The following is a 25,790-nucleotide window of genomic DNA, read 5'->3' on the forward strand; positions in this document are numbered from 1 at the left end:
TGATCGAAGGGACCATCCCACTAGCATCCGTCATGGCGGATTCGCCGCATTGGTTCTAGACCCAATTATTGACGGATTTCATCTCACTAGAGTCCTTATGGACGGCGGCAGTAGCCTGAACCTGCTTTACCAGGATACAGTGTGGAAAATGGGCATAGATCCCTCGAGGATTAAGCCCACCAAAACGACCTTCAAAGGCGTAATACCAGGTGCAGAGGCCAACTGTACAGGCTTAGTCACACTTGAAGTGGTCTTCGGATCTCCGGATAATTTCCGAAGCGAGGAGTTAATCTTCGACATAGTCCCATTCCGCAGTGGCTATCACGCACTGCTCGGGCGAACTGCATTCGCCAAGTTCAATGCGGTACAGCACTACGCATACCTTAAGGTCAAGATGCCAAGCCCTCGAGGAGTAATTACGGTCAATGGAAACACCGAACGCTCCCTCTGAACGGAGGAGCACACGGAGGCCCTTGCAGCGGAAGTACAAAGCAGCCTCTCCAGGCAGTTCTCCAGTCCGGCCATTAAACGACCGGACACCGTCAAGCGCGCCCGGAGTAACCTACAACAAGACCGCCTGGCATGATCCGAGCAGGCATAGTAATGCGGCCCCAACCCCAGCCCTCGCAAAAATGCGACACCAGTACTTCGCGTACATAACTACGCTCTACAAATACCATGGGTACAGGGGGAGGAGCACCATCATGGCACGCCCGAAACACGGCTTAAACAGCACCAGGGGCTGCCGATTTTTTTAATTTTCTCTTACTTTCAGGACTCCACTCTTTGGAAGGCCTGTTCGGCAGTTCAGTTGCCGCACAAACGATGCAAGAACCAGGGAAGCAGACAAGCCACACCGCATTACGGAACTCCCAGGTGGTCTCTATCATGAGCAGTATACCTGTTTTGCATACTATTCCACAGCTTGCCCCTGGAACGGACACGTTAAATAGTCCAACCTTTTGCTTATCGCATTATTTGTATCATTCTGCTTCGATCGCAGCCCTCTTTAATAAACAATGCATAGCTTTTGTCTATTTTTGCATTACTCTTTTTTAATATATGTTCCTTAACGACATGTTGCGATCGTACACTCTGGTACGGCCTAAATACGCCAGGGGCTTTAGTACCCCTCAATATGGTGTGAGAAGTCCGAACACTTTAACAAGTGCGGCACCCCGAACTTATAGCATTATATGCATCAGCTCCGAATCATGTCTTGGGTCAATAGTTGGGTTTGCCCGGCTCCTATGTTTTGGTGCCTTACGTTCCGCTATATCGGCTAAGGTAGCACTAGGAGAACCACTGCGATTGTGCCCCAGTTGAGCTGGGTCGAGCACCTCAGTGGAGAAAGCTAAAACTGACTGTCATGATGAAGCGAGAGCTGGTCGCTGTTCGAGAGGTTTTTTCGAGTCCCTAACGACTTATGCCGCTTAGAGCGAGGAGCCGGCTCTGTCCGGCCAAGGCGTGGATAGCGCCCCGAACTCGGTCTTCCGAATACCAGGGGCTTCGCCGAAATTTAAAATTATAGAACTCTATGGCTAAGTGAGAGTGTTCACGCATTATAGTCCGATTGCCTTGTTCGTTGGGCTGAGCACCTCCCTCGAAGGACCCAAACATGGGAAAAAGAGCGCTCAGGTTTATCCCCGAACACCCCAGCACTAGCGGCATGGGGGCAGAAGCCGACGACTTGCCATCTCTCAGAATTGATAAACAGCCGCACATAAGGTAATATTTTAAATTCCAATAGCATTGCTTAGCGCATATGAACAAGTTTTCAGCGCACAGGACAAAACGAGCAAGTTTCACTCAAAAATTACATCCCTAGAACATTCATCCGCCACAAGGCAGGCACCCTTCAGAACATCCTTATAATAATTCTCGGGCTTGCGATGCTCCTTCCCCGGCGGTGGCCCGTCCTTCACAAGCTTCTCAGCATCCAGCTTGCCCCAGTGCACCTTAGCACGGGCAAGGGCCCTACGGGCACCTTCAATGCAGACGGAGTGCTTGATGACTTCGAGCCTTGGACAGGCCTCCACCAGCCGCCGCACCAGCCCGAAATAGCTCCCAGGCAGAGCCCCTCTAGGCCACAGCCGAACTATGAGGCCCTTCATGGCCTGTTCGGCCGCCTTGTGGAGCTTGACTAGTTGCTTCAGCTGGTCTCTTAGGGGCACGGGGTGTCCGGCCTCAGCATACTGAGACCAGAACACCTTGTCTGCCGAGCTTCCCTCCTCGGCTCGATAGAATGCGGTGGCATCGGACGCACTCCGGGGAAGATCTGTGAATGCTCCTGGAGAGCTCCGGATTCAGGTAAGTAACAAGTAACTCACGTTTATGTGTTTGCTTTGCATAAAGAAAGCCTTACGCACCGCTATCTTCTACACCTCATCCAACTCCTGGAGGGTCTTTTGGGATTCGGCCTTGGCAGACTTGGCATTTTCAATAGCCGCCGCAAGCTCGGACGCTCGCGTCTTTGAGTCAAGCTCCAAACTCTCATGTTTTTCTATGAGAGCCTGGAGCTCTTGCCGTACCTTGCCAGCCTCGGCCTCATACTTCTCCCGCTCGGTGCGCTCCGTGGCTGCCCTCTTCTCGGCCTTGACCAGCGCTTGCTTAAGGGTCGCCACCTCAGACGTGGCCCCTACAATAGCCACGATAATCCTGCCATTTTTTGCGATCGCACCTCTTTATATGTATTTAAAACAAGGTATTTCTTACCTTCATTGTCCTCAAGCTGCTTCTTGGCATGCCCGAGCTCTTGCTCGGACCGCTCGAGGTTCTGCTTTAACGTGTCCACTTCCGCAGTCAGTGCGGCGGACGCAAGCAGAGAAGCCTGCATACGCATATTGACTCATTTTTGTTAGACTCCTGCGAATTTTATTTGATCCTCTATTCGGCTTTTCTTCCCGAACGCCAAATAGAGCATCAGGGGCTACTGTCTATGTGGTAATATTATTTACACATTCTTTACTTACATCAAAGCCTGTTAGAAGGCTAGTACAAGCTTCAGTCAGTCCGCTCTTGGCGGACTGAACCTTCTGGACCACTGCACTCATAATGGTGTGGTGCTCCTCGTCGATGGAGGCGCCTTGGAGCGCCTCCAATAGATTGTCCGGCGCCTCTGGTTGGACGGGGGTCACCGGCACGGTGGGCTTTCTCCTCTCGGAAGGAGGTCCCCCGCCGGACTCTGGAACCTTTGAAGGTTCCGGAGCGGTGTCCGGCCTAGAGCCGGACTTGGAGCCCTGGGGGGTTTCATCCCCTTTACTCCTGGAGTCCGGGAGGTCGCCTTGCGGCGCCTCCAGGACCACCTCCTCCCGGCTTGGAACTTGTTGGAACAACACTTCAGTGTTGTCCGTAGGGCGGGGGGAGCAAGCCGTCGGAAGCGAGTTCACATCCGACGAGTCCAGTGAGCCGCTCGACGACGCGTCGAGCCGGTCTTTGGGTGGGCTGCATAAACATATTCGACATAAGGGAAAGCTGTGCAATAAACGAATACTATGAATTACTCTGGTATCCGGATACTTATGATTTTGCCAGGGGCTTGGCCCTGGATGGCCACTCCTCTCCGCCGTCGTCAGCGTTGGTGGAGTAGTCCGGAGGAAGGGTTTTCCCCCTCTTGGACCCTCCAGCCTCCCCAGAGAGGGCGGCCTTCCTTTTCTTCTCTCCTCCTGCTGGAGGGGGAGAGGTCTCTTCTTCTTCCTCCTCGTCTTCATGGGAGGAATGCGCCTCGGAACCGTCGGATGATGGATCCGACACCTCCTGGCACCGGGCACTCTTTCGAGTCCCCATGGCCTTTTTCGCGGCCTTCTTCTCCGGCACCACATAGGGTGCCGGAACCAGCAGCTTCGCCAAGCGAGCGTCCACTGGGCCTTCGGGCAAAGGAGCCGGACAGTTAATCTGTCCGGATGTCACCTGCCAATCCTGTCAAAGGTAAGGGGGCTTAGATCCCGCATGGAGTCAAACTATGAAAAACTGATACCCTGTAAAAGGAAAAAACAGCCTACCGCATGAGCTTGACGCTACGTACTGAATCTGCGATCCTCGATAGAGGATGCGGGGGCCTCGGCGCCCTTGAAAAGCACCTTCCAGGCATCTTCGTACGTCGTGTCAAAGAGCCTGCTCAGAGTTTGGTGCCGCGCCGGGTCGAACTCACACAGGTTGAAAGCCCGTTGTTGACATGGGAGGATCAGGCGGATGAGCATAACCTGGACAACGTTGACAAGTTTGAGCTTCTTGTCCACCAGGGTTTGGATGCATGTTTGGAGTCCGGTCAGCTCTCCTTTTTTACCCCACGACAGGCCCATCTCCTTCCAGGAGGTGAGCCGCGTAGGGGGTCCGGATCAGAACACGGGGGCTGCGACCCATTCAGGGTCGCGCGGCTCGGTGATGTAAAACCATCCCGATTGCCACCCCTTCAGGGTCTCCACAAAGGAGCCCTCGAGCCATAAGATGTTGGCCATCTTGCCCACCATGGCGCCTCCGCACTCCGCCTGGTTGCCGCGCACCACCTTCGGCTTGACATTGAAAGTCTTGAGCCATAGGCCGAAATGGGGGCGGATGCGGAGGAAAGCATCACACACGACGATAAACGCCAAGATGTTGAGGACAAAGTTCGGGGCCAGATCGTGGAAATCCAGGCCGTAGTAGAACATGAGACCCCTGACAAATGGGTGAAGAGGGAAGCCCAATCCACGGAGGAAATGGGGGAGGAACACCATCCTCTCATGGGGCCTAGGGGTGGGGATGAGCCGCCCCTTTTCGGGAAGCCGGTACGCAATGTCGTTGGACAAGTATCCGCCTTCCTCGGTTTTTTGATGTGCCCCTCCATGACAGAGGAGACCATCCACTTGCCTCCCGCTCCGGACATGGCTGGAGAAGGTTGAGGTGGGGAGTGCAGACTTGGGCGCTGGAGCTCGAGTGCGCGAGAATGGATAAGCAAGGGAGGAAGAAGGCATAGGTGAAAAGGTGGATCCCTATCCCCTTATATGGGTGGACGCAACTACGTGTCCCCACCAGCCTGGTAAAACTCGCTTATCTCCAAGCGCCGTAATCAATGGCGCGGTTGGGTTACCCACGCCCGTATTGATGAGAATCCCGGAATAAGGGGACACGATCTCTGCTTTCACAAGACGTGCCAAGGAAACCGCCTCGCTTGACGCGCTGAGGTGGGATAATGAAACGACTCGGATAAAGGCTTGACCGTGGTGTGTCACACTACGGAATACATCAGCAGATTAGATTTGTGTAAATGTTATTCTCTTTATGGCAATATGTAGAAACTTATTTTGCAGAGCCGGACACTATCTTTGTGTTTAAAATCTTCTATGAAGGACTTGGAGGAGGAACCCGCCTTGCAATGCCGAAGACAATCTGCGCGCCGGACTCGTCATCATTGAAGCCTGGTTCAGGGGCTACTAAGGGAGTCCTGGATTAGGGGGTGTCCGGATGGCCGGACTATACCTTCAGCCGGACTCCTGGACTATGAAGATACAAGATCGAAGACTTCGTCCCGTGTCCAGAAGGGACTTTCCTTGGCGTGGAAGGCAAGCTTGGCGATACGGATATGCAGATCTCCTACCATTGTAACCGACTTTGTGTAATCCTAACCCTCTCCGGTGTCTATATAAACCGGAGAGGTTTTAGTCCGTAGGACAACATACACAACAATAATCATACCATAGGCTAGCTTCTAGGGTTTAGCCTCTCCGATCTCGTGGTAGATCTACTCTTGTACTACCCATATCATCAATATTAATCAAGCAGGACATAGGGTTTTACCTCCATCGAAAGGACCCGAACCTGCATAAAACTTCGTGTCCCTTGCCTCCTGTTACCATCCAGCCTAGACGCACAGTTCGGGACCCCCTACCCGAGATCCGCCGGTTTTGACACCGACAACAATATTCAGCCTATTAATGCCCAACGCTACCTGGGCCAAACTAAGCGCTGGGTCGACAAAAGGCCCAACTAAAATATAGGCCAGTGTAAGTTTGGGCCTGGCGCAATGTGTGAAGGCCCCAATCATTCGGGCCCTAGAAAGACGCAGGCCGGCCCAATTGTGGCCCGCTAAAAACCTGGCCCGTTAGAGTCGAATGTTTCGGTCCGGTCGACTACATCTACTTTTTTTCAGATAGCAAATGATGGCAGTAACTAGTAGGAATTAAGAACAAACCTACTCTATACAATAAATAAATTACAGCATAGTAACTAAGAATAAACCTACACTATACAATAAAGGATTTAAGGTATATTACATCCACTGGGCATCGAAGTTCGCCACCAGTGATCATAAAGCGCAACGAAGAAGCAGATTACAAAAACTGAGCACCATTGTAGCGTAACAAAATAATACTAAACCGAGACCACTTCCAAGATAGTTCAAGAAAGTTAGCCTTGCGGGGGAACTACTACGCAAGCTATTGAGCAAGGCTGTGAGACCGGCCTAGCATGTCAGTCATAGCTTCCAGGTGTAGTTGTTTAGCGATGAGGTTCTCATTGGTGTTCTCCGCAATCTTTCTTAGAGATAGGACTTCAAGTCTAAGTTGAGTTGCGGAATGCCTTTCTGCTAGAACTTGGGACTGAAGAAGTCGAACTGATTCAGACAACGAATTATGTGAGCTTGTCTCACTGTTAGTCTCAAGTAACTTGAACACTGCATCAAGACAAGACTTTGGGGTTGTCTCGCTATCTTCAAGATGTTTTGCCTTCTTTGCTGCAATATATGTTGGGTTTGTCTCACAGCCTTCAGCAGACTTGTGCATGCCATCAGGCGTATCACCCTGAAACAAAGCAGAGAGATGACAGGTTTTGCAACAAAGATGATAACTATCTGTCAATTCTATCCAATTTCAAATTAGAAAATAAAGAGTAAGTTCAAAATGTCAATATCATAATTTGGCATTGTTCATAATGCGGGGAGCTTCACCACACTACTGGATTACCATGTCAACATAACAAGCATAGATGAAGGGCAAAGAAAATCATTGTATCTATTTTGGATAATGTGCATGGCATGTTGTTCATATCATCAGCCACATCAGTAAGAGAAAATAGGAGATGACAAGGTGCAAACGTGGGCTGCTTCACCACACACTGGATTATAGATCCACAAAGACAAGCATACATATAGGGAGTATTAAGTAATGTGCATGGTATGAATAAGGAATTTGGTTTTACAAGTAAAACTTAGAACTTACGGTTCTTACGAACATGCATTTTGGTAGAAACAGCAAATTAAACAGCAGTAAACGATAGGTAGTATGAGCAAATTAAACAGTAGTTGAGGATAAAGGCTTTAGAAGGACTGACTTACATTAATAGTTAACACCGGCTTTATAATGCCATTCTCCATGTCAAGGGAAGGATAACTCAAGAATTTCAGCACATAATCTTCTTCATAAGCATTGCCTGTACTCTACATTTTTTAGAGAGTAATTATAGATATGATAATACTGGAAGGGATAGACGATAATGAAGATAAGATGAAGATTGATGCTACATAATCAACTACCAATCCTTGGAAGTACAAGCATTACAGGACAAAATGTACTGACAAGAGCAATGGGCTACACTTCTGCACTGGCATTGTCTGTGTATTCTACTTGTTGGTAAGATTAAATATAGATCTGATCTTTTTTAGTAAATGGTGGGCGAGGGAGATAAGATGTAGAATGCTACAAAATGAACCAATCCCTCTTCCCATAATACAAGAGTGTTTTGAACACTGGTGTACTATACAAAACGTTCTTATATTATGGGATGGAGGGAGTAGCTGTTAATGTAAGTACAGTGATAGACCATGTTCAGTCCTTACAAGAGGACTGCAGAGCTAAGCATTGGGTTGATTCTAAATTTATGTAAGAGTCCATACGGATCTTATAATGTCCACCAAATGGACAATTACGAGGCTAACATGTGTAGTGATGCTACATAATCAAACAGCTATGAAAGTAAGTATGGTCATACAGGGCAAGAGGTACTCACAAGAGCAATGCAGTGTGCAGTATAGCTGCGAGATTCTGTGGTCCCTTGAGAACGAATGTTCTTCTGCTAACATTTTTCGTACAAGTGAGACATTAAGGCAAATGCAGAAATGTAGTTCAAATTGTGATGTGATATCATAGACAGTACCTTACGCTGCAGCCGAGACCAATGTGTAACAAGATTATTCCAGTCACCGTCGGATAAATGTAGCACCGGAGACTTTACAGAAATTTCATTCAGAGGCTTGCCATCGAAGTGCACTTGCCTCAGGTAGGAACGATACTTCATCAATGAGGGCTTGAAAAGCGCAACCAACCCTTGCTCTTCATCACAATCCAGTTTGCTCCTCGCCTATTTAAAAGAATGAAATCTTGTGTCTTCTGTCAGCAGAAACATATGCAGTAATGACCATGAATAACATTAGTACATTACTTATGCATAAGTAGCGGAGGAAGCCTGGAAATTGTTCTGTGTCTGTGGTATAATCTTTCCCTGAAGGAAAGATGCGCACAAAGTTCCTGACAACAACATAAGCTTCGTCTTCTAAACTGGGAAGAAATGGAACATGGGTCCTATTTGCTGCAATTGGGGCTCTCTCTGGTTCGAAAAGGGATTTGGCAACTGGATTTGGTGTACTCTTTGCTGGAATGGGGGTGAGGGAGTCCTGGATTAGGGGGTGTTCGGGTAGCCGGACTATACCTTCAGCCGGCCTCCTGGACTATGAAGATACAAGATTGAAGACTTCGTCCCGTGTCCGGATGGGACTTTCCTTGGCGTGGAAGGCAAGCTTGGCGATGCGGATATTCAGGATCTCCTACCATTGTAACCGACTTTATGTAACCCTAACCCTATCCGGTGTCTATATAAACCGGAGGGTTGTAGTCTGTAGGGAATCAACTCCATACACAAAGATCATACCATAGGCTAGCTTCTAGGGTTTAGCCTCCTTGATCTCGTGGTAGATCTACTCTTGTACTACCCATATCATCAATATTAATCAAGCAGGACAAGGGTATTACCTCCATCGAGAGGGACTGAACCTGGGTAAAAAACATTGTGTCCCTTGTCTCCTGTTACCATCCGGCCTAGACGCACAGTTCGGGACCCCCTACCCGAGATCCGCCGGTTTTGACACCAACATTGGTGCTTTCATTGAGGGTTCCTCTGTGCCGTCACAATCAGGAAGGATGCCTCCTCCTGTCTTTAAAGACGGCGCCGTTGCTAAGGGAGCCTTGGCTGTCGGCCAAACCCTCTGGCTAGGTGGTTTCCTCATGACCGCCTATTCGGCTGTTGCGCCGACGGTGACCTCTCGAGTCATCAAAAGCAACCTACATGTCAGCTCGGAGCTCGTCGAGCAGCTAGATCCAATGGAGCTCTCTTCCGTAAACGAGCTCTTGGATCGCATCGCCGCCCTGGGGGTCGCTACAGATTACGACCAGGTTGGTCTTAAACCCGATCTAAGAGAAATTAACTCTCCCCAAGTCACCCACCATGTTGCCGTGGTAGAGGCGCAGTGCGGCGACCCTTCATCTATTTTAAGGACTAGCTACGTCTGAATTCCCGACTCCTCCAAGCCGGATACCCGCGGTGAGGAGGATGTAACTCAAGACATGAGCTTAGGATCAGGCAACGGGCTAGATTCGTTGGACAACATCAAAGAATCCGAACTTCAGAGTTCGGAAACTCTTCGGCCTCCGAATCTTGGATTGGGTGAGGTTTTAGATTCAATGACACCCGCCCACCCGAACATAAGCGATCTCTCCCAAATCAGGCAAAGGCCCGAGGAAACAGTACATCATTACTGGGCCAGATTCCTCCTGGTTATGAACAGGATAAAGGATTGGCGCGAGGGAGACGCAATCTCAATTTTCTGCAGTAATTGCACGGACGAGGGAATCCTTAACGCCGTAAGTCGTCGTGGTATTACACGCTTCTCTGACTTGGCGTCCATAGTACAAAAATACTGTGCGATGGAAAGCTCCTGGAAAACCGAAATAGAGTTTTGGGATAATCCGGCCTTGAATAGTAATCCCGTCCGAACTAAGAGGGTGCATCATCATAGGACACCCGGGATAAACACCAAAAAACCAAAACCCTCTACAGGGCATGGAACCGTACTGGAAAGGTGGCTTGATGGACCCTGTAGAATTCACAATACAGAGGACGCCACACCAACTCACAGCCTTAGAGCATGTTGGATACTCCGGCAGGTGGCCAAAATTGGCGAGGACCTCTTAATTCAGGAGGCCGCAGAAAGCCAGCCCGAGGACACCAGTACCGTTCTCACAGTCTTCGAGACTTTTGCATCAAACAATATGCAAAAAAGAACACTCCGCAGCCTCGCCGAAGTCTATCAAGTTGCAACAATAAATCCATGGAGCGACACTGCTATTACCTTCAACGCAAGTGATGAACCTAGATTCCGAACAGCCCGAGCACCAGCCGCATTGGTCCTCAGTCCCATAGTGGACAGCTTTCGCCTCACCAAGGTGCTCATGGATGGAGGCAGCGGACTGAGCCTCATTTATGAGGAAACCCTTCAAAAAATGGAAATAGAGTGGAACCGCATCGAGCAAAGCAGCACAACCTTTAGAGGAATAATCCCCATTCAGGAAGCGCGCTGCATAGGAAAAATCACACTAGATGTGGCGTTCGGCACGCCGGATAATTACAGGTCCGAAGAAGTCACATGTTAGGTGGCCCCGTTTAAGAGCGGATATCACACTTTACTAGGGCGAGAAGCATTCACAATCTTCCAAGCAATACCCCATTACGGGTACATGAAGCTTAAGATGCCCGGGCCGAATGGAATTATCACTCTAGCTAGTGATCCGGACATAGCACTCCACACCGAAAACAAGACGGCCGCATTAGCCCTTGAGGCGCTATCCGAAGCCTTAGTGGCCGAGGAACTGACTGTGCTGCGCTCCACGGTTAACAGGGATGATGTGATACCCAATAAGAGATCCAAATCCACATCCTTCAAGCCAGCCGACGAAATAGTCAAATTCCAGGTCCATCCAACGGACCCCAATAAAACAGCTTCAATCGGGGCACGACTGAACCCTGATGCAGACGCCGACTACAAGAGTTCCTACGAGAGAACTGGGACATCTTCGCCTGGCACCCTTCAGACATGCCAGGGATCCCACGCAGGCTGGCCGAACACAGCTTAAATATCCTAAAAGGATTTAAACCTGTCAAACAAGTCCTTTGGCATTTTTCCGAACCCAAGATACAGGCTATGGAGAGGAGCTAGCCAAGCTATTGGAGGTCGGATTAATCAGAGACATAAAACATCCGGACTGGCTAGCAAACCTGGTGATGGTACCAAACAAGGACAAATCCTGGAGCCTGTGAGTCGACTTTAAAGACCTTAACAAGGCTTGCCCAAAGGATCCCTTCCCCCTCCCCCGCATCGATCAAATTATCGATGCCACCACAGGACATGATTTGTTGTGTTTCCTCGACGCATACTCCGGTTACCATCAAATCAAGATGGCAGAATCAGACCAAGCTGCAACAGCATTCATCACACCATATGGTCCGTTCTGCTTCAACACAATGCCCTTCGGGCTAAAAAACACCGGCGCAACATATCAGCGCATGATCCAGACATGTCTGGCAAATCAGATCAGCAAAACAGTGGAGGCGTATGTGGATGATGTGGTCGTCAAATCAAGACATGTCGAATCTCTAGTAGACGACTTGAGGCTTACATTCGATAACCTCCGAAAATATGACATCAAGCTCAACCCGGAAAAATGCGTCTTCGTCGTTCCAGCCGGAAAGCTCTTGGGCTTCGTTGTATCCGGTAGAGGAATTGAAGCAAATCCAGCCAAAATCCGAGCTTTGTCACAATTGGATATCCCAAAGGACCTCAAACAAATACAAAAATTAACCGGATGCGTGGCGGCTTTAAGCCGCTTCATCTCCCGCTTGGGAGAAAAGGCACTACCCCTCTATCGCCTCCTTCGGCGCACCGAACACTTCGAGTGGACGGAGGCCGCCACGGCCGGACTTGATGAAATAAAAGCCATATTGGCAACAAACCCAGTCCTGGCCGCGCCGAACACCGGCGAACCAATGTTATTGTACATTGCAGCAACACATCAAGTTGTCAGCGCAGTACTTGTTGTCGAGCGGGAAACGGATGGACACAAATTCCCCCTTCAAAGGCCGGTCTACTACGTATCCACCGTCCTCACTCCATGCAAATCACGGTACCCGCATTATCAAAAGATTGCATACGCGGTATTCATGGCATCCCGGAAGCTACGACACTACTTTCAAGAGTGTTCCATAACAGTAGCCTCGAAAGTACCACTCAACGATAATATCAACAACCGCGACGCAACGGGCCGGATTGCAAAATGGGCCATCGAGCTTCTCCTGTTCGATATAACTTATAAGCCACGGCGAGCTATTAAATCGCAAGTTTTGGCCGACTTCGTCGCAGAATGGACGGAGGCCGAGCTCCCTAAAGAGTACGTCACATATTCAAACTGGATTATGCATTTCGATGGCTCCAAAATGTTGGCCGGACTGGGGGCTGGCGTCGTCCTGACGTCCCCCACAGGAGACACAGTCCAATATGTGCTCCAGATCATGTACATGGATTCCAACAATGCAGCCAAATATGAGGCCCTCCTACATGGTCTCCGGATAGAAGTATCCATGGGTATCCAGCGCCTAGAGGTACGCGGGGATTCAAACCTCGTGATATCCCAAATAAATGGAGACTTCGACGCCAAGGACCCAAAAATGGCAGCTTACCGCAATGTCGTCCTAAAAATGTTAGCTCGGTTCGAAGGGCCGGAGTTTCAGCATATAGCCAGAGAAAATAATCAAGCAGCGGACATCCTGGCACGCATCGGAGCAAAACGCGATGCAGCCCCCCCCCCAACATCTTTTTGGAAAGATTGTTCAAGCCATCCGTAGCATGGGAGGGGGAACCCGCAAATAACAGCCCGGACCCAGCCGCACCACTCGACGCCGAACAATCTGACACAATTGGAGGCTCTGCCAATGAAATTACACCTTCAGCCCATGTAATAATGGCGGTCATCACCCCATGGACAGAACCATTCCTAGCCTACCTTACTAGGCAGGAACTCCCGGAGGACCAAAACGAGGCCCGCTGCATAGTGCGGCGATCTAAAGCCTATAGAGTCCATGAGGGAGAGCTTTATAAGAAAAGCACTACCGGAGTCCTCCAAAGGTGCATCTCCGAAGAGGAAGGGCGGAACCTTCTGGCTGAAATTCATGCCGGACTCGGTGGTCACCACGCTGCTGCTCGGTCCCTTGTTAGCAAGGCTTTCCATACAGGTTTTTATTGGCTGACGGCCCGGGCAGACGCTCAGGACCTAGTCCAACGATGCGCTGGTTGCCAACTTTTTGCCAACCAAAGCCATATGCCACCCACCGCACTCCAAACTATACCCATCACCTGGCCTTTTGCGGTCTGGGGGCTTGACATGGTTGGACCCCTTAAAGGTGGGACCGATAGGAAAAAATACTTGCTGGTCATGGTGGATAAATTCACCAAATGGATAGAAGCCAAGCCTATTAAAACGGACGAATCCGGACCTGTGATAGACTTCATATCCGGGGTTGTACACCGTTATGGCGTCCCCCACAGCATCATAACCGATAACAGTACAAACTTTACCGCCGACGAGGTAAAACTCTGGTGCAAAAACATGGGCATCAAGCTCAATTATGCTTCCGTCTATCACCCACAAACCAACGGCCAGGTCGAACGTGCAAATGGTCTTATCATGAGCGGCATTAAACCCAGGCTGGTGCAGTCCCTCCAGGAATCTAGCACGCACTGGGTAGAGGAGCTCAACTCCGTGCTATGGGGGCTGCGGACCACGCCAAATCGCACCACCGGATACACACCATTTTTTATGGTGTACGGCGCAGAGGCAGTTCTGCCCTGCGACATAATTCATGACTCACCTAGAGTGCGCATGTACGAAGAAAGAGAAGCCGAGCTTGATCGGCAGGACAACTTAGACGCCCTGGAGGAGGAGCGTGACGTGGCAAAAGCCCGTTCCGCATTTTATCAACAGCAGGCCCGAAGATATCAAAGCAGAGAAGTACGGGCCAAAAATTACAATGTTGGCGAACTAGTTCTACGCCTGCCAGATAAGAAAAAGGACAAACTCAAGCCCAAGTGGGAAGGTCCATTCATAATCGACCAAGTCCTGACTGGCGGGGCATACCGCCTGCGAGATGCGTCGGATAACTGACTCGAGCCGAACCCGTGGAACGCCACCCGTCTCCGAAGATTCTATGCCTAGCACCGGACTCTGTGTTCGTCTCCTTCCTCTGTCCATTTTTTGCATTTTTCTGTCTTACATTTCTCTCCTTCCCCTCTTTTCTTTTATAGCCCTTAAAGGCTCATCTAGTGACGCGCCACTCGCGCTCATTAAACCTGGGGGCTTCTTTAACAGAAGCTTATTTATACGGGCTTCACGCCCAACACATGCGTCAAACTTCCGCATGTACCTTTTTCTTCACCATTATATGCATCGATATGACTTAAGTTTTGGCCAAGCTGGGTTGCCTGGCTCCTGTGCTTACCCCTACGTTCCCGATTGTTCGGCTAGGTGGTAAAGGGAGCACCTCTGCGATTGTTACTGCCGGGTCAGTCGGATGTGTACCTCAGACTGGGTGAAGCCGAAAGCTAGCGTTCTTAAGGGAATATTCGGTTGGTGAGATAAAAGATGATCTTTTTACTCATTCTATGTGCCCCCAGATGCTTTTTTCTGCGTCTTTTTACGCAGTCCGGACATGCACTTTAGGGCATGCCTCCCAACTAAAGGAACCCCTAACGGAACTATTCTCTCTGGAAGATGTTTCTTACTAACCATGTAATATAACATAACTAGTTGGGCACTTGTCTGATAAAGCACTAATGACCCCTATGCCTGGTCTCCATGCATACCGGACCGTCAGGTCCTGAGGTTGAAGCGAAAAGGTCGGCAACGACAAACGATCTACAATCCGGCTAGAAGGCATTACACATGTCAATTCAAAATTACATAGTCATTCTGACTGATTGTATTCCTCTTCTATACCATCTAATAGGTTGTTTAATTTACAGTCCTGCTGGGAATACTTCGCGGCCAACTCTACTTGGCCGTATACTAAGCTCACAGGGATCTCCTTCCCGTCAGGCCCCACTGGTCCGACCTCGGCCATGTGGTTTGGGTCAGACTTCGTAAAACGGGTCTTCACCATGGCCCAGGCTTCCCTAGCGCCTTGTCGGCAGGCCGATATCTTCCACAATCGGAAGCGCCGCCGAGCTCCCTTCAGCTTCTCCGCAAGCTCTCCAAGGCCCTCGGGCATGGAGTGGGCAGGCCATAAGGCTTGGGCAACACCTCGCATCGCCTGCCGAATTCGCTCGTGCAGTTGCATGAGTTCGGGAAGAAGGTCGCCCGTAGAACCGGGCATCTCCTCTGCAGGATGACCTGTGAGCATACCTACAGACATTACTCTGTTAGTCGACTTCCTCGCCGAACTCTTTTTTCAAAGTTCGTTCAAGCACTTACTAAATATGCCGCGTCGAAGCCGTTGATTCTCCTTCGTGGAGTCCGACAGCTGGCCACGAACATCTTTTAGTTCGACGTCCAGCCTGGTGTTGGCATCCTGAAGATCATTCTTCTCTCGCCTCACCTTTGTCAACGTACTCTCACCGGCCTTTAGCCGGCGTAAGAGTTGTTGCTTTTCTAGATCGAGTCTGGCGCCATCTGCAACATGATTTGTCAGATTTGCACCCACACCACACAATACTAATCTTTCGAAGTGTATCTTACCTGAGGGGGTCTCTTTGGGCTCCCCTGCTGTGGCTAGTGCGGCCTCTAGTTGGGCCTTGCACTTTTCCAGCTCCTAGGACAGTACAGTATTCTTCTCTGTAAGAACCTGCATATTAAATGATCCTTAAATCAGTTGCTCTAACTGTTTCAAGTCTCGGGGGCTACTGGTATATATATATTTGACCAAAATTTTCTTACCCGTATGTCTTTTACATACTGCTCCGTGGCTCTGGCTAAACCATTTTGAGCGGCATGGAGGTACGCATCTCCTGAATTAAAGGCATCTAAAGCCTCTTGGGAGAAACAAGCGTCACGTAGAACTGTCCGGCGACGCCTGTGGTTCATGGCACTCTCCACTTCAGAATTTGTGGCAGACAGCCTGTCTGCATCCTCTGTCGGAGGAGCGTCCGGTGCGCGCCTTGTGCTCGCTCCGCTTCCTAGCCAGACGTTGGAGCCTGGCTGGTGGAGGCGTGATTGGCAACCTCTCCGGATATAGTCCGGCGAGGTCTCTTCATTCCGAAGATAGCATGAACGTTAATATGCCCTGACAGAATAACACCAGGGAAACAGAGGGTGCGCTATACCTTTGCGCCGGCATCTCAGTCCGGACTACATTCCTTTTTGCCCCACGGGGCCCTGCGGCCCCTCGTTGGCTAGCCGCCGCAGGTTCGGCCTCCTGCCTCGAAAATCTCCCCTGCGAAACACGATTGTCGTCAGAAACACCGGAATACGTGAGAGTGGAATCTCTCTCAAGGGAATGAGACTCCGGTTTCTATCACCTGGGAGGCCGGTATTAACCCTGGGTAATCAGCCGTGATGGCTACCAAGGTATTGTCCTTGCTTAGCTGATGGAACACCCCGTCGATAAGCTCCACCGATATGTCCGGATCCTCTTCGGAGTCCGGATCGAGGGACCGTTCTGGGTCCTCGGGTTGTGGAGGGCGGCCGTTTATATCCTTTACCACCTGTCGCAGTTCCTGCATTGAAGTCGTTAGACTACATATCTAACCATGGGAGTACAAAACAAACGGGCAAGTGCAGTTGTTCACTTACCCAACTTGGAGGATTGCACATAGTAAATCCGGCCTGCTGGTTGACGCGGAGGAATTCCTCCTTTTCTCCTTTGTACAAAGAGGATAAGATCTTTACTAGAGCGACAGCTGAGGCCGGCCCCTTACGACCGTAACGGGTGGCGTCATCCTCCCCGTTGAAATCCCACATGGGGTGGCCTCTATATTGAAGTGGCCGCACCCCCACATAATGCATGCGGCCATGACTCCAATCATGGTTAGTCCGGAATGAGCCAACAGTCTTATCCGGCCCATCAGGTAAAGGACGTCTCTGTCGCTTTCTCTCTGAGAGCTCCGCGGATGCCAGCTCATTCGTTTCTTCAATGGAGCACTGTTGAACTCAGGGAGACCGACCCGGATAGGGTCCGGTAGCGGGACGTCATCTATATAAAACCATTCCGAAGGCCAGTCCTCGGACGCCTTCTTCGGGGTTCCGGATAGGTATCCGGTCCCAGCGATGCGCCATACTTCGGCTCCGCCCACTTGGTATATAGACCCCTCTTTAGAACAGGGCACCAGGCAGAATAACCTCTTCCACAGCGCGAAATGAGCCTCGACGCCTAAAAATAGCTCGCAAAGGGCGACGAAACCCGCAATATGCAATACGGAGGCAGGCATGAGGTTGTGCAGCTGGAGGCCGTAGAACTCCAGAAGCCCGCGGAGAAATGGGTGAATTGGAAATCCCAGTCCCCTTATTAGATAGGGGACGAGGCACACCCGCTCTCCTTTAGAAGGATTGGGGGTGCTCTCCGCTTGTTTTCCGCCATTATAGGTGGCGAGACCGGCTCGGACCGGGACCATGTATGCCTGAGGGAGAAATCCCTTGGCCTGAAGTGACGCTAACTCGCTATGCGGGATGGTGCAACTCTCCCAGTCCCCGGGTTTGGGACCGGAGGGGCGAGGGGAGGAGCTGCGACGGCTGGTCATGTTGGAATGGACCTTTGCTGGAAGCGCTCTGATGATAACTCACGGAAAGGAGAAGATGTGGTTTGGACCTAAATCCCCATCTCGTTAAATATGCGGCTCATTTATACGGCTAGGGGTGTGGATGTAAAAACACCCCGGCTTTTCGCATTCGTTTGAACACGTGGAAGACGGCCATTATTGGGCGTGGAAGCCGAGGAGCACTACATTACAAAAATCGGACATTATTCCTACAGGTACACAAGATTTGGAGAAGAACCCGCCTTGCAATGCCGAACAATCTGCGCGCCGGACTCATCGTCATTGAAGCCTGGTTCGGGGGCTACTGAGGGAGTCCTGGAATAGGGGGTGTTCGGGTAGCCGGACTATACCTTCAGCCGGACTCCTGGACTATGAAGATACAAGATTGAAGACTTCGTCCCGTGTCCGGATGGGACTTTCCTTGGCATGGAAGGCAAGCTTGGCGATGCGGATATTCAGGATCTCCTACCATTGTAACCGACTTTATGTAACCCTAACCCTATCCGGTGTCTATATAAACCGGAGGGTTCTAGTCCGTAGGGAATCAACTCCATACACAACAATCATACCATAGGCTAGCTTCTAGGGTTTAGCCTCCTTGATCTCGTGGTAGATCTACTCTTGTACTACCCATATCATCAATATTAATCAAGCAGGAGTAGGGTATTACCTCCATCGAGAGGGCCCGAACCTGGGTAAAAAAAATTGTGTCCCTTGTCTCCTATTACCATCTGGCCCAGACGCACAGTTCGGGAACCCCTACCCGAGATCCGCCGGTTTTGACATCGACAGGGGTTCTGCGTCGTACAGCTGGTGCTATGTCAACTGGCATAATCATACTGTTTGCTGCAGTTGGGGTCTGCTGAGTTGGGGCATCAGAAATGACCAGTGTAGTAGGGCTAGAGTCTGCTAGAGTTGGGGTATTTTGTGGGTCAGATGATATTGCAACTACACCTATTGGGCTATTTGATTTATCAGGTGCCACTACCTTTTCCAAATACTTTGCTTGTGCTCCTCCACGATCAGCAATCGCCCTCTTCCTTTTGAACGACTGATACACAAGAACAACATTTGAATGGATAAATATGGTATGATGACAGATGGAATATGTACTGAAAATGGATAGGCAGGGCATATTCACATACACGATGTGTAAACTAAGCTAATGGCAGTTCAACAAAGTAGAAGCAATGCAAAGCATCAGTTGCAAGATATGTGCGAGCAATGTAACCTTGGAAAGTTAGAGCAAGTACCTTGATGGGTGAATAAGATAGGGCATCTTCCTCTGACTCCTCCACTAGGGAGCTACATTGACTTAGGTCTCCCTCTAGCTTAGAATCACTGTTAGGATCATATTCTGAGCATGAAACTGTAGGTGGAGAGCGTTTGCATTGCATTGCATCCAGACTTGATTTCAGTCCCTTAATGCCAAGTTTGAAAGCCATGGCATTGTTCTGCTTTATTCTTTTCATGCGCGCAAGCTCATAATCATTATGATGCTGTTCAGAATCTGAGATTCATGAAAACAAAGTAGTCAGATTATCTATGGAATGCATTGCGGATTCAACTCGGAGAGTGTCTCCCTATAAACCCCTACATATGCAAAGTTCACCTCCCCAACCGCGCTGACCAGACCACACACAGAAATACAAACCCCTTATGTCTCTATAACAGGCAGGCACACATTTCAAAACTGAAGTAGGAACATTAGAATCATATGAAATTCGTATTTGAACAAATAAACTAAGCAATTATGAGTGGCGTAATGTTTAGCTTCAAGGGTGGAGTGTTGGTAGTGTGACACAAAGCAAGTAGGCATATTGTATTCCATGTAAAAGATCAAAACCTATGTAAAAGCTGGAAATGACACGTTCTTTCTATACAATGCAGTGTTCGTTACCCACACATGATGGAAGAGATCACATAGAGAAATACTATTCACTCATGTCTATGGTTCCAGTATTTAGAAACAGGGTGGTCCACCCTAAAAGAATATTGACAACAAATATGACAAGGCAAGCATAGATGTAGTGAATCAATCATTTACTTGTGAGCTTACTAGGACAAGTATGCAGAATTGTAACTGCAGTAAGAGACCGTCCAAAATCTGAATGAAGAAGTTTGTCTAGCACTTATTGTTTGCAACTAATCGACGTGAATAATTGGATATTATATCGAATGAGTAAGAAAGACAAGTAAAATTGTCAACAAACCTGGCTTGCAGTGGTAATCTGGGTCAATGTCACTACGACCAACAATCCAAAATGACTAGTTTCTGTTTCGAGGGCCGGAATTTTGAAAACCCTGTGAACTTTAGAGGTACTAAAGATTACCGAAATACATCTGAACCATTAAGTGTAGGTAGCACTGAGCACACAACAAACCCTAATGACAGTCTTGCCTAATGAGTAATGAATCAATTAGAAAATGGGTGATGAGGAGTGGCTGCTGAGTGTTGAGGACGTATCTCAGGATAAATCGGGTTGGCTTGGTGGGTGCTGCACGCCTGAGCCCTGAACGGACTGGGAAGGTAGGCACGGCGGCGCGCCCGGGCAGCAGTGACGCTGTTGGGCGAGCAGCTCCTGGCCTTCTATTAGTCCGACGTCTCCTCCTAGAGTCATGTCGTCCGGGGACGGCAAGTCACCGGCAAGGCAGGCGGCTGGGGGCGAGTAGAGATCGGAAGCGCGCAGCAGAATAGAGTGGAATCGGGGCCTGGGACGACCCAAAATCCCAGGGTGGGCTGGCCCACCGTGGGCACCCTGTAGAGATACACACCCGAGCGGCGAACATGCATTTTCAAAAATAATTTAGGAACATTTAGCTGACCAATTAAACAACTCTGTTTTAATAATATCATATTCATATTTGAACAACTAAGCTTGTTTAGCTTGATGGGTGGAGCAGTGTTATTATGACACGAAGCACGTATTCTGATCATATAGTGATCATAAAAGGGGGAAACTCTAAGCATATTTATTTAGCAAAAGAGGGTTTCCCCTCCTATTTCTATTAAAGAAACCACCACGGAACCAACATGATCAATTAAACCCTAAGGATGATCAATTAAACTGTATTATGGCTGTGCCATGGCAAGCTGAAAAGAAAGTAGAGTAACCAAGTTAAAATCTATTTTTTGGTTGAGATCAAAAGGTTGAGGAGATATGAAGTACCACCTCTCTTGCGGCGCCGTGTAGGCATCGGGGTGCGATGGCTGTCGGTGGCGTTGAAGCAGATCTGCGACGGTAGACGGGTGCATCGGGGGATAAGTCCCGTTGTGGTGGAAGAGAAGGTCGTGTGAGCGGCCCCGGCAAAGAGGACGACGGCGCCGATGAAGCGGGAGGACGCGATGCAAGGCCATTGGTCCGTCGTCGTGGATGAGAAACGTCCATCTCTAGGAGTGGACGACGCGGTCTTGGTAGGCGCTCCGGCATGGTGGAGGACGGTGGAGATAGATGTGGTGGAGGACGGCGGCGATGGATGGGGTGGCGGACAGAGGCTGGTGTGGGGATGGGGTGTTCTAGCGCGGACGGTGTATGAATGGGAAAATGGAGGGAGAGGTACGGGGAACCATGTTTTTGGGACGGGCCTGTCTGAAATATGGGAAAGTTACGAACTTAGCCCCCGTTTAAAATTTGGACGTCTCGTCGGTTGGGGATAGGATGGTAATCTCGCATCTCGCCAATATTTGCCCAGAGCGATTTCGGGCGAGGAGAGGGTGGTTGGCGCCCACGGTGTATGAACGGGGCTGACAGGTAGGGCGGTTGTGTCACGACTGAGTGAAGTTACAAACCTGCCCCTATTGAAAATATTTGCCTGCATTGATTTTGGCCGAGTCGAGTTTGTTTTGCCGCCCACCATGTATGAATGGGGAATGGAGGGAGAAATAGAGGTCTTTCGGACGAGCTTGAATCAAATGAGTTTTGCCTCCGATGTTTGACGTCCACCGTGTCGGAATGGGCTCAGAGGCGGTCGTTTCATGTCTAATTGAAGTTACTAACCTACCCCTATTTAGAGCAGTGGAAATCGGGCCGATGGATTGTCCGTGTAATGGGTAGACAGTAATTTCCATCTCCCAAACACTTGGCTTCAGGCAGCCGACGTGGGAGTGGACATTTTGCTGCTTCTTTCGAATTTTGGGAAAATAAGCATCCACGTTTACCCTGGCAACTTGTAACACCCTCGATGCGGCTATATCTCCCACGTGTCGAGGCACGACTTAGAGGCATAACCGCATTGAAAGCAATGTCGCAAGTGAGGTAATCTTCACACAACCCATGTAATAAAAATAGGGGAAGAAGATACATAGTTGGCTTACAATCGCCACTTCACACAATACATGAATAAAGCATTACAACATCCAAATACAATCAAGGTCCGACTACGGAACGAAAATAAAAGAAGAACCCCAAATGCGACAAAGGTCCCCGATCGACCCCGACTGGGCTCCACTACTGATCAACTAGAACGAAACAACACAAAGGACAAGATCTTCAGCGAGCTCCTCCTGAGCTTGGTTGCGTCATCTGCACGGTCTCATCGGCACCTGCAAGCTGGTTTTGGAAGTATCTGTGAGTCACGGGGACTCAGCAATCTCGCACCCTCGCGATCAAGACTATTTAAGCTTATGGGTAAGGTAAAGGTATGAGGTGGAGCTGCAGCAAGCGACTAGCATATATGGTGGCTAACATACGCAAAAGAGAGCAAGAAGAGAAGGCAAAGCACGATCGATAAACTATGATCAAGAAGTGATCCTAGAACAACCTACGCCAAACATAACTCCAACACCGTGTTCACTTCCTGGACTCCGCCGGAAAGAGACCATCACGGTTACACACGCAGTTGATTCGTTTTAATTAAGGTCAAGTTCAGGTTTTCTACTACCGGACATTAACAAATTCCCATCTGCCCATAACCGCGGGCACGGCTTTCGAAAGTTCAAATCCCTGCAGGGGTGTCCCAACTTAGCCCATCACAAGCTCTCATGGTCAACGAAGGAATAAACCTCCTCCCGAAGACATTTCGATCAGACTCGGTATCCCGGTACTACAAGACATCCTCTACAATGGTAAAACAAGTACAGCAAGACCACCCGCTGTGTCGACAAATCCCGATAGGAGCTGCACATATCTCGTTCTCAGGGCACATCGGATAAGCTAAGCGTACAGGAGCCGACGTAACCCAAGTTGCCAAGGGATGGCCCTGCACGGTGCTCTGGGTTGGACCAACACTCAGAGGAGCACTGGCCCGGGGGTTTAAAATAACGATGACCCTTGGGCTGGCCTAACCCAAGGGAAAAAGAGGCTAGGTGGCAAATGGTAAAACCAATGTTGGGCCTTGCTAGAGGAGTTTTATTCAAAGCGAATTGTCCAGGGGTTCCCATTATAACCCAACCGCGTAAGGAACGCAAAATCCGGGAACATAACTCCGATATGACGGAAACTAGGGCGGCAAGAGTGGAACAAAACACCAGGCATAAGGCCGAGCCTTCCACCCTTTACCAAGTATATAGATGCATTAATTAAATAAGATATATTGTGATATCCCAACAAAATATCCATGTTCCAAACATGGAACAAGCTCCAATCTTCACCTGCAACTAACAACGCTATAAGAGGGGCTGAGCAAAGCGGTAACATAGCCAAACAACGGTTTGCTAGGACAAGGTGGGTTAGAGGCTTGGTTCAACAATATGGGAGGCATGATAAGCAAGTGGTAGGTATCGCAGCATAGGCATAGCAAAAGAGCGAGCAACTAGAAAGCAAAGATAGAAGTGATTTCGAGGGTATGATCATCTTGCCTAAGATCCCGCAAGGAAGAAGAACGAGTCCATGAAGAAGACAAACGGACGTAGACGAACGGGTCCTCACAACACGACGTTATCGGAACCAACCCGAAGAAGCAAGCACCGGAAAAGAAGCACACAACATAGTAAACAACCCACACATGAACATGGTATGATAAGCGGGATGCGGTATGCGATGCATATGCAAGATATGACAGGAAATGCATGAACCTGGCCTCAACTTGGAAATCCAAGTGTGCCACTGGAAAGATGGGGTGAAATTGCTTGAAAACGATATAAAGAACGCCGGAATCGGAGTTACGGTTTGGAAATGGCAAGCGATTCAAATATGACACCGGTCTGCGATTTACAGCAAGTAGCCATCTAAATGCAATGAGATGAACATGCTACAGCAACCAAACATGACAACAAAATACATGGCATGGATGCACACAAGATTCTTAACAAAAGTCTAGCATTGAGCTACGGCCAAATCATCCATTAACAGGTTTAAACAAGCATGGCAAAAATGCATATGACAAACAGATCTCAGACTTAAGTGAAATTAACACTTGTCTGGAATTTAGATCAGGTAGCCCTCTTCGGAGCAACAAAACTACATGCTACAGGATCTGATCATGGCAAAGTAAAGCATGGCATGGAGCTACTCAAAGAGCTTAACAAAAGTCCCTTAGTGACCTTGAGCCAAAAAGGACTAGAAAATACAATTGCAAGCATGTGAACATAGCAAAAACATAATCAGGTTTCAGACTTGGTGAAAACTGGCACATGCTGAAATATAACTCAAGTAGGCATGTTTACGAGCTCAATGCACTCACTACGGTGCAAGTCATGGCAAGAAAATAATACACCCATCAAGAAGGCACAAAATTAAAGCTAGACATGGCAAGAACAATATCATAGCATGCACGGATCAACTACAACATCACCGGCAAAATTGCAAACAAGTTGACAATCTGCCCAGATTCACAAAGTAGCAAAAGTAGAGCTCGATTGACTCAAGCTAGGGTGCTCCATAATTGCAAACAAGGACATGGATGGATAGAGCACTACAATATTAACAAAACATCCTTACTGATCATCCTCAAAAGAGGCACGGATCACTAGGAAACAACATGGACATATGGCATCATGAGATAAACAGCTCCAGGACTTTGTGAAATTAGTAAGTCCCTGAAAACAGAATTAGCAAGTGCACCACTTTGCAAGCTTGCACTAGACACCACACACATCACAAAAATACATGGGTTGCACCTCTGGAAAGATGACAAAACCCTTAACAAAACATAGGTAGAACTCACGGGCATATCATGCACACAATAATCATGGCAAAAATGACAAAAGTGCTAAGCGGAGTAGCAGATCTGACAATTAACTCAAGTAGCCCTCTTCTAACAGCATTTCGGGCATCAAGATGAGCTCAAATGAAAATGATGCAATGGAATGAAATGATGTACTCTCTGAGATGAACATTTTGATATGCTATATGTACGAATCGGAGCTACAGATGCAAAGTTACGAGGCCATGAACATGAGCACTTGGATCTGGGAAACTCGAGACTTAGTGAAAATATACCTTCGGAAAAAGTCAAACCGGGACGAAGATATCCCGGACGGAGCGTATCGGGATGAGGGGAGGCGTTTGGTTAAGCGAGCGGGTGGATCTGGTCCACACCGGGTGGATCCGGCCGGAGTCTTCTCCGGCGAGGCGGCGCGCTCCAGCGAGGCAGCGCGCTCCGGCAAGCTTGGACGCCAGCGAGGGGGAGGTTCGGTGGCGGCCGCGGGCTGCGGGCGGCGCGGGGCGCCGTGGAGGCGGCGGGCGGCGCCACGCCAGCGACGAGGTGGCGACGAGCGAGCGGGGCGGCCTGCGAGCATAGGCGGCGGGGCGATGAGGGGCGCGGTGGACGGCGCGAACTCCGGCGACCGGCGGGCGGCGCGGCGCGTCTCGGGCGGCGGCGGCTTGGCGGCGCAGGCGCGGGGAGGCGAGCCCCGGGCGGCGGCGGGATCTGGGCCCATGCGGGCCTGCCTCGGGCCCCGCGGGCCGGCGGCGGCGCGGGAGCTGGCTGGGGACGCGTGGAGGCACGCGATTGGAAGAGAGCGGCGGCGGGGGTGATGTGGCATCTCCTCATTGGCCGGAGTGAGGTGGCCGGGCGGGGTGGACATGTC

This window comes from Triticum urartu, chromosome 1A (assembly GCF_056163025.1).
Source record: "Triticum urartu cultivar PI428250 chromosome 1A, HENAU_Tu73, whole genome shotgun sequence".
In the NCBI taxonomy this organism is placed as follows: domain Eukaryota; kingdom Viridiplantae; phylum Streptophyta; class Magnoliopsida; order Poales; family Poaceae; genus Triticum; species Triticum urartu.